The sequence below is a fragment of the Anopheles nili genome, chromosome 2 (assembly GCF_943737925.1).
Source record: "Anopheles nili chromosome 2, idAnoNiliSN_F5_01, whole genome shotgun sequence".
NCBI lineage: Eukaryota > Metazoa > Arthropoda > Insecta > Diptera > Culicidae > Anopheles > Anopheles nili.
In genome coordinates this window covers 48,716,687-48,726,642 of record NC_071291.1, presented here as the reverse complement: position 1 = coordinate 48,726,642, position 9,956 = coordinate 48,716,687, and the positions used below count along the sequence as shown (strand labels likewise).

At 33.1% G+C, this 9,956-nt stretch overlaps 1 long non-coding RNA gene across 1 annotated transcript; it reads right to left on the bottom strand.

Annotated features, from left to right (window-relative positions):
- Positions 1-1,306: 1,306 nt before the first annotated feature.
- LOC128731636 (uncharacterized) lies at positions 1,307-2,913 on the bottom strand. The gene is made up of 4 exons (XR_008411689.1): positions 2,432-2,913; positions 2,324-2,374; positions 1,628-1,691; positions 1,307-1,574 (listed from the first exon to the last, which is right to left on the bottom strand). It is a non-coding gene; the product is annotated as an uncharacterized LOC128731636 (long non-coding RNA).
- Positions 2,914-9,956: the final 7,043 nt, after the last annotated feature.

The window sequence follows — 9,956 nt, the reverse complement described above, 5'->3', positions numbered from 1 at the left end:
ATACTCAATCGTGTACATCTGCACACCGTTTGCAACAGTTATTTATAATCAATATCCTTTTGCTACATGTTTGCATGACCATTCTTACCATTCTTTTAAGGGTGGTCTTCATGTTCAATTGAATGAATGCTGTTTTGTCTGATACTATTTGCTCTTGAGGTATATGGCATGAACTTGTTTGAGTTTATTCTGTTACGAACTTTTACTGTTCAATGTTAGATATAAGCAAATATTACGGGTTATTTGGTGATGACTTCAAGTAGTACAGTTTTTTCTATTTGTGTATGAGTTCATAAGGCCAGATTTTGAATTACAAAGTTAATTCTCGCAGAAAATTCGTTTTATACCTTTGCAGATGTTTTGTTCTGTAGAGTTGATGTTCTTCGTCTCGGTATCACCAATTGCATCTACCAAATTTGTATCACACAAGCAATCACTCCATTCTTCACCTAACTTCGAACAAAACTGTGATAATTTTTTTTTTGTAGCAATTGTTTTCAATTTTGTCCTACACATGCCCTTCCATCGCGGATATAGACTGTTTTTAATGAACTATTAATTCTCTCGTCTTGCAGTAGCTTAATGCCATATATATAATGCTTTAATTTAATATGTTTGGAATTTTGTTCTGTTTTTCAATTCGAAAATATTTTTATCTATCTACTTTTAGTCCACATTATCAACATTTCATTTTACATTTCACGTTCATGTTTCTTTTGCTCCAAAACTGCTTCACTCGGGATTGTTTTTCATTTAGTCCTCTATGGTCATCGTCAGAGTCTTGGACGATACGAGCGGAGGACGCCAACGCTCTCGCCATTTTCGAGCGGCGGGTGCTGCGGACTATCTTTGGCGGTATATGTGAGCAGGGCGTGTGGAGAAGGAGAATGAACCACGAGCTAGCTGAGCTGTATGGCGAGCCGGACATCCTGACGGTGGCGAAGGCCGGCAGAATTCGGTGGTTGGGGCATGTCATGAGGATGCCGGACTCATGCCCCACCAAGAAGGTGCTCGCCAGCGACCCGTGCGGCACGAGGCGCAGAGGAGCGCAGCGAGTTCGGTGGCTGGATCAAGTGGAGCAGGACCTGTCGGAGATTGGGTGCAGCCGGGGGTGGAGGAGCGTAGTCCTGGACCGAGTTTCTTGGAAACGGATTGGTAACCTGGCCATGTCAGAACGACGTGCTCAACTATGAGCGGGCCAAGAAGAAGAAGAAGTATGTTAGATGACGCTCGTCACCTATCAATATATTGGTTTAACTACAACTCACATCTTTAAACGAATAAACAAAGAACATTCCTTCTCTGATGTCAGGATATCTTATCGCCAAACACACTGCTCTGCAATTCACATTTTATTGAATATTTTTTGGCACAATATATGTTGAGATATTGTAAGACATATCCACAATCCACAGACGACTCGCGGTAGCCAGTACTAGCTATTTTGTTAGAGAATTTAAAAATGTGTGACTGTACACGTACTTGATCACAGCATTGATTTAAGACTCATTCAATTTATTTCCATTTATGTTAGATCTGCTTCATAGGTGTTTTTCATAGATAAAACTCCATCCCTACGGATAAAGTCAATAAAATAGCTTTTTAACTTACATTCAAATTTACTTACATGGCAATACTTTCTACTTTTAATGCCTGGATCTGCGCATCGCCGTACCTTTTGCCGAGAAAATCTATCATAGAGGATGGGTAAAATAAAAGAAATAATTTTGCAATGTGAACAAGCACCTGAAACCACGTATCGCTATAAAATTATATCATACAAACCAATTTTGGATACAATGCACTGCCTATGCATGAAATCAAATACATTGAAAGATATTTCTAATACCTGTCCCAATTTTTGAATCACAATATCTCTTCTAAAAGACAAAGTTTCATAGATTAAACTCTGACTAAAGAACGGAAGAAACCAATCGAATTTCTTAGAATATTAGCGATCTGAACAAACTTTAAGTCGCTGTAGTTCGGACCAGTCAATCAAGATAATTAATCTCTGTTTTTCAACATTAACCTTCTCGTAATTTTCAATGTAAACTATACGGAAATACAATATCTATTCGAAAAGACAAAGTTTCATAGATTAAACTCTCTGACTAAAGAACGGAGGAAACCAATCGAGTTTCTTAAAATATTAGCGATCTGAGCAATCTTTAAGTCCCTGTGGTTCGGACAAGTCAATCAAGATAATTAAACTCTGTTTTTCCACATAAACCTTCCCGTAATTTTCAATGTAAACTATACGGAAAATATATTCTATCGTTAATTCTTTTTAACCGGAGAAATGTATTTTATTTGTACTCACACGCATCAAACATACATTCTGAAGCGCATCAAGACCACGCACAACCACTATCTGTAATAAAAAAAACTGCTCATGCACTGCATCATGCTTACCGAAAAGGCTACTTACTTGCTTGATGAGGATAGACTCTTCAGTATTTGAGCGTCTTTACATCATAACGCGTTCGAACGCGGCTCCTGCGCTGATGCTATGGTAGTTCGCTAGCATGATACCGAAATTACGCACTAAAAGCAACAAAATCGATAAACTGACGACTTCACTTCTCAGAAATCATGGAGTACAAACTTATCTTTCTGAGCTTTTAATCTGTTTTGGATGATTCGTTGATTCAAAATATCCTGTTTTGCACAGGCTCCTTAGGATGAACATACTTGTTTCCTTTGGCGTAACGACTTCGGGACGAACTTTTTCAATCACTTATTGCAAACCACATATACCATTATGAAACAGTTTTTTAGCATTTCCGTAACTAACATATCACGACATCTAAAAGCGAGACGAATGTAGCTTTCCAGCCCGAAGATTCTTCAAAAACCATGTTTTACAAAAAGTAACAATTAGTTCAAAAATTGATTTCGTTTCTGTGAACTATTCCGGGATAACCATGCTTTGACGAAGCTTGTTTTCAATAGTAGGTGTCAATTTCGCACCACAATGCGCTGTCAAATTGACATCTAATCTACAGTGATGCATAAACAAGCTTGTCCAACAATTAAATTAAATTTCGCACATTAATTAATTTTGAAAAATCTCAGATGTTTCTTTGATGAATTCAAAGAAGACTAGATTTAGGATTGCGGATTTTTTTCATTGTTTATAATCGTTTTCGATGAGTAATGCGGCTGAAATACTAACACATTCACTGTGTCAAAATGGTTTCTCTCAAAATAAAATGAACTGATTCAGTTCCATCATGAAAACAGCGATCAGTGCTCTTAAAACCTTGAGTGTTGCGTTACCCAAAAAATGGGTGATGACAATTTTTCATAACGCCATGTCAAACCATTTTTGGTTGACGGCAAAAACGCTTTATTATATGATCATACTGTTTGCTAAAAAAACTATTTATAAACATTAAGCACTCCTCCTATCTTTTGACAGGTCCCTCAAAATAGTGGCGTATAACTAAATACAGCTGTATAATCCTCTATAGCGTTACGACACATATTTTAGGGTTTGGATTAGCTCAAACGTACCTTGTTTAAATGCCATAGTTAAATACTGTTATACAAATTTAAATATTACGTTAATCTTGTTTCGAACAAATCAAAAATCGGTTCAAATTAAATCGTAAATTACGAGTTTTCATGCAAAGTACAAAGTTCAAACAAAAGTTTTGTTATTTATTTAATCAATCGCCCAATATACTCCGAAAAGTGTTTCAACATGAGAAAACATGAAATAAATACAATTGTCCAGAGATTCCCTATAAGCTTTAGCATCTGTGGCGTAATGCGAGCTACGAAAAATAAGGCTTTTAGCATTGGTACTTCGTGGTTTATCAGATATTATTGTTCTTTTAAAAAATTATCGGATTTTTTTTGTTATGTATAGCTCCAATACCAACCATCATGATAAATACTTTGAGGTAAGAAGTGACTACGAAGTGAAGCCGTATCAGAATCCACGAAGTGACTAAATTAACATTCAAACGAAGATGATACTAATGTTTAAAGCGACCAGTGGCTATGTTGGTTAACATCTCTCTTTTACTGTCACCCAGTTCATCGCAAACATAGAAATTAACAAAACGTCCTTAAGTGCTCAAACACAAGTACAATTGAAGGCATATGACTGAAGCTAAAAAGGTTCAATATTAATTTTTACTTATAATTTAAATTTCGACATAGTTACTTTGTTTCTCATAATGCACCACGAGCACCTTGGAAAACAAAGTGACCCTTAGAAATAACTTTCAGCAGCTGTCTAAAACAAATATAAGATGGACCCTTTCTTCTTCTTACTCTTCTTTGCGAAATAGGATGTAACCTTCTATATTCGAATACTCCAAAGAGTCACTTCTAATATATTCAAAGGTTGACCACTTCTTTATAGGCACGACTATCTAGAGTCATATGCCTTACAGTGAAATACACCGGATACAACCGTCCACTTCGAGAAGCAACGATTGTATGAAGATGGAGCCTTAGCTAGAAGGCACGATGCATTCATGGCAGGACCATAGGTCAAGGTCATAAACTCTAAAGAAGGAAAAAGGAGAAACATTTAGGACGAAAATAACCCGTAGGTTAAGGACGAAAGGGAATTTGAATGAGTGAATCGAACGCAACCAGAATCTTTGATCTACGATGCAAGTCAGAGAATAGAAAAAAAAACTACAACCTACTCATGGAATTCTGGTAAAAATGATGTAAATATGTATTTAATTCTACGTCACACCGCATTGGTTGGTTTCGGAGGAAATTTGAGCCTCATGGTGTAGAATATTTGATATATTGATTGCTTTCTAAAGTAGTGCACTTTTAAGTAGTGCCAATATATTAGTTTTCAGTTGGAGCAAATTACAGGATGGTTCATTTATTAACGTAGAATTTATTTGATTTTTCAGCTCAAAATTAATTTTTTTAATTTGTTTTTAATTGATTAATGAATTGAATTTGATTTGTTGGTTTAATTTTAATGTATTTTTTTTGTACCACTAGAAAAAGACTAAAAAAACTAAGAACTAAGAAGACTAAAAAAAGAATGGATGTGTTGGTAAAAATTCCTTTCAAAGACGTTTGGGGTTGGGTAGTATTGTTCAGTCAGTTTTACTGCTGCTATTTGTATGTTTTGTGAAACAAATAATCGAAAAACTGCAAACTTTTGTTCCCAATGCCGTTTTCTTTCTTATATAAAAAAGGTTTTCCAACCTAATAGTCTATTTTGAAAACAATATCTTGTTGAGATTATAACAAACATTGAAATTTAATTCTTTTAGTTCTACACCTATTAAGGTGAGTAAACACGTCTTCAACAACATCTTCAGTTTCATTTGCATGAGTGGGGTCGTTAGTTTGAAGATGTAAATGTAGTTTTGCGGTGCAAAAAGAGATGTTTGATAAGTTTTTGCTACTGGTAGAGCCTTTAGTAAAGATGGAATATTTGATGATAAAAAACCCCCACGTTGGGCGATGAAGTCGCTCTTTTCTTCAGATTAGCAGGAACCTAAATTATTTCTATTCTATTGTTTTGTTCGCTAATGAATTGCGTACTGCTTTTGTACAAATACGTCCGTACTCAAAGAAGGCTATGAACAACCGAGCGATATATTTAATTCATGGCATAACGAACTTTTAAAGAACCTGCTGTTTGACTTATCTCGCCAAATTGCATCTATTTTGATTCGTAGAAGATTTAAAAACAAATATGAACAATTCATTCGATGCGTTGAATTTCGAAGCTTCATTACGAACCACGCCGTCAACGTTGTATCATTTCATTATCTTCACATGGCGTAACCGATTCACATGGCGTTCACATGGCGTAGCGATCGAATACCTTTAGAACTGAGATGCAAGAGACCTTATTGCGTTTAATTTTCATCTCCCCACCGATGCCGATGTGCGTATTCAATCATTTCTAATAACATTAAAGTAAAGGTAGCATAGACCACATGAAAAAGATCCATATAATGATAATCCATCGATGTAACTTTGATTATAAAGAATGCCATTTCGGTTATGGCATTTAAATCTACGCAGTCTAGTCAGCCGGTAAATCTACGATGATATGTACGTGGATAAACAATAATAATAAAATAAAACAAATATATTGACCAACGTACTGTAATAAGCAGTAAAAAAATGAGTTTGCATACAATTAACGACAAATTTCTCAGGAAACAAAAAATGCTGACGGCCAACAACATAAACACATTTTTACTCATAATCTTTCCATTTTCTTTAAAAAAAATCATACATCAATAATCGTTTGAAAAAAACAGTATTTATTTTATGTGTTGAAAATATCATTAATATTATATTAATAAGTCAATATAACTGTAGTTTTGTTTTTCAATTCTACTTTTAAATTCTCGATTCAATTATTTCTTCTTAATTTGAACCATCACCATCATATAATAGTAACCATATTCCACTGTTAAACTTCAATTCATTGTACGTGTAAACGACAATGGCAGATTTTAATTTTTATCCTCTTTGTAATTGTATGCATGACTTACTAAACGTTTGTGTTTGCGAGTTGACTGCGAAATGTATGGTTCGTTTGGGGTATAAAAATATATCTGCATACACATATTTTTAGAAATATTTATGTATATGTATATACACATACACACACATATATATATATATATATATATATATATATATATATATATATATATATATATATATATATATATATATATATATATATATATATATATATATATAGATATATATATATATATATATAAATTTATATATATATATATATATATATATATATATATATATATATATATATATATATATATATATATATATATATATATATATATATATATATAGATACATATCTATATATATATATATATATATATATATATATATATATATATATATATATATATATATATATATATATACATATATATATATATATATATATATATATATATTTATATATATATATATATATATATATATATATATATATATATATATATATATATATATATATATATATATATATATATATATATATATATATATATATATATATATATATATATATATATATATATATATATATATATATATATATATATATATATATATATATATATATATATATATATACATATCGATATGTATACATATCGATATGTATACATATATATACATATATATATATATATATATATATATATATATATATATATATATATCGATATGTATACATATATATATATATATATATATATATATATATATATATATATATATATATATATATATATATATTTTTATTTATGACAAATCATTCGCTCACTTGTTCATTTTGAAATTTCTATTCAGGTTATCAAAGAAGTTTCTGCCTTAATTATTTATCGGGAAGAATATAAAGTACGTTTGGTAGTTACATGTAAATATCGGCATTGAATTTTGCTTCGAATCGGGTCTGTTTGCTTTCATTTAGGTACTTTTTTCTTCGTTAATATATTTTCTCTTTCTGTACTGTTTTAAAACACAACTGTTAAATGAATTCGCTTTAATTTTCACACAATATCACTGACTATCTTAAGTATTTTCATACAATTGCTGTGTGCTTCATTCGCCTTATGTCAAAATTCCTTTCAGGTTTACTTATTTTATGAAACCGACGACAATTTTGCTATATAATACAAAACAACATGCACTCAAATATTTTAATCGCAAAAATGAAAGCATAAAGATTTTATACAAATATATGTTTATACCATCATGAACGAAACATCACAGTACAATCATATGTAGCTTATCGAAGTGCACAAATCAACGTTCAGAAAATCCAACATTCATCCTCATTAGACTCCATTTTCTCTTTTTAGAAAATTAAGACAACAGTGTTCTAATCAGTGAAATATATTTCAAAAATAATTACAAAAAACGAAGAAGCATCGAATTACACATGAATACCAGCAAAATATGTGATGGTGTTCAGAAAAAAAATCTATATACACAAACTTCGATGTATGCACTTGTACAATGTTACCAGATTATACTAACAAAATACGCGTATCTCCTCATCAATTTTGATACCTTGGCATCTTTCCTAGTATTTCTGGAGGGGAGGGGATATATAATATATGCTCAACACAATCTCAATTACAACAGGCTTTTTGCTTACATACTTGCAACAAGTTATATCACTAACAAAAAAGCGTTTGTAATCTACAACCTATGTTTTTTAATCACATTGAGACGGAATGTTATAATGTCACCTTTATCGCTTTACTCCTCATCAATTTTCACCTGAAACTCATGTTCACTCCTTGTACATCTATTTTATCTATTATGAGCAAAACTAACATTTAGAGTGGACCTTAACCTTCGATGGTATTGATTTGGTATTTTGGAAACTATTACTCTATTGAAATATTTTGGTTTACTAATTTAGTAAAACAAAGATTGTTTTTCCTTGCTATTCCGATTTTGTTGCTTTGCATTCAATAACTTTATTAAATAACATCGGGGGAAAAATATTTTCGATTGATTCTTAAGTTCTTTGTTCAATTTATACAGCGCATTTGTAAGTTTCAAGAATTTGTAAGAGCAAGAATAGGCGATAAATTAGTAAAAATTTGATACCAAACTCAATTTAAAAAATACTCAAAATACTCAATCGTGTACATCTGCACACCGTTTGCAACAGTTATTTATAATCAATATCCCTTTGCTACATGTTTGCATGACCATTCTTACCATTCTTTTAAGGGTGGTCTTCATGTTCAATTGAATGAATGCTGTTTTGTCTGATACTATTTGCTCTTGAGGTATATGGCATGAACTTGTTGAGTTTATTCTGTTACGAACTTTTACTGTTCAATGTTAGATATAAGCAAATATTACGGGTTATTTGGTGATGACTTCAAGTAGTACAGTTTTTTCTATTTGTGTATGAGTTCATAAGGCCAGATTTTGAATTACAAAGTTAATTCTCGCAGAAAATTCGTTTTATGCCTTTGCAGATGTTTTGTTCTGTAGAGTTGATGTTCTTCGTCTCGGTATCACCAATTGCATCTACCAAATTTGTATCACACAAGCAATCACTCCATTCTTCACCTAACTTCGAACAAAACTGTGATAATTTTTTTTTGTAGCAATTGTTTTCAATTTTGTCCTACACATGCCCTTCCATCGCGGATATAGACTGTTTTTAATGAACTATTAATTCTCTCGTCTTGCAGTAGCTTAATGCCATATATATAATGCTTTAATTTAATATGTTTGGAATTTTGTTCTGTTTTTCAATTCGAAAATATTTTTATCTATCTACTTTTAGTCCACATTATCAACATTTCATTTTACATTTCACGTTCATGTTTCTTTTGCTCCAAAACTGCTTCACTCGGGATTGTTTTTCATTTAGTCCTCTATGGTCATCGTCAGAGTCTTGGACGATACGAGCGGAGGACGCCAACGCTCTCGCCATTTTCGAGCGGCGGGTGCTGCGGACTATCTTTGGCGGTATATGTGAGCAGGGCGTGTGGAGAAGGAGAATGAACCACGAGCTAGCTGAGCTGTATGGCGAGCCGGACATCCTGACGGTGGCGAAGGCCGGCAGAATTCGGTGGTTGGGGCATGTCATGAGGATGCCGGACTCATGCCCCACCAAGAAGGTGCTCGCCAGCGACCCGTGCGGCACGAGGCGCAGAGGAGCGCAGCGAGTTCGGTGGCTGGATCAAGTGGAGCAGGACCTGTCGGAGATTGGGTGCAGCCGGGGGTGGAGGAGAGTAGTCCTGGACCGAGTTTCTTGGAAACGGATTGGTAACCTGGCCATGTCAGAACGACGTGCTCAACTATGAGCGGGCCAAGAAGAAGAAGAAGTATGTTAGATGACGCTCGTCACCTATCAATATATTGGTTTAACTACAACTCACATCTTTAAACGAATAAACAAAGAACATTCCTTCTCTGATGTCAGG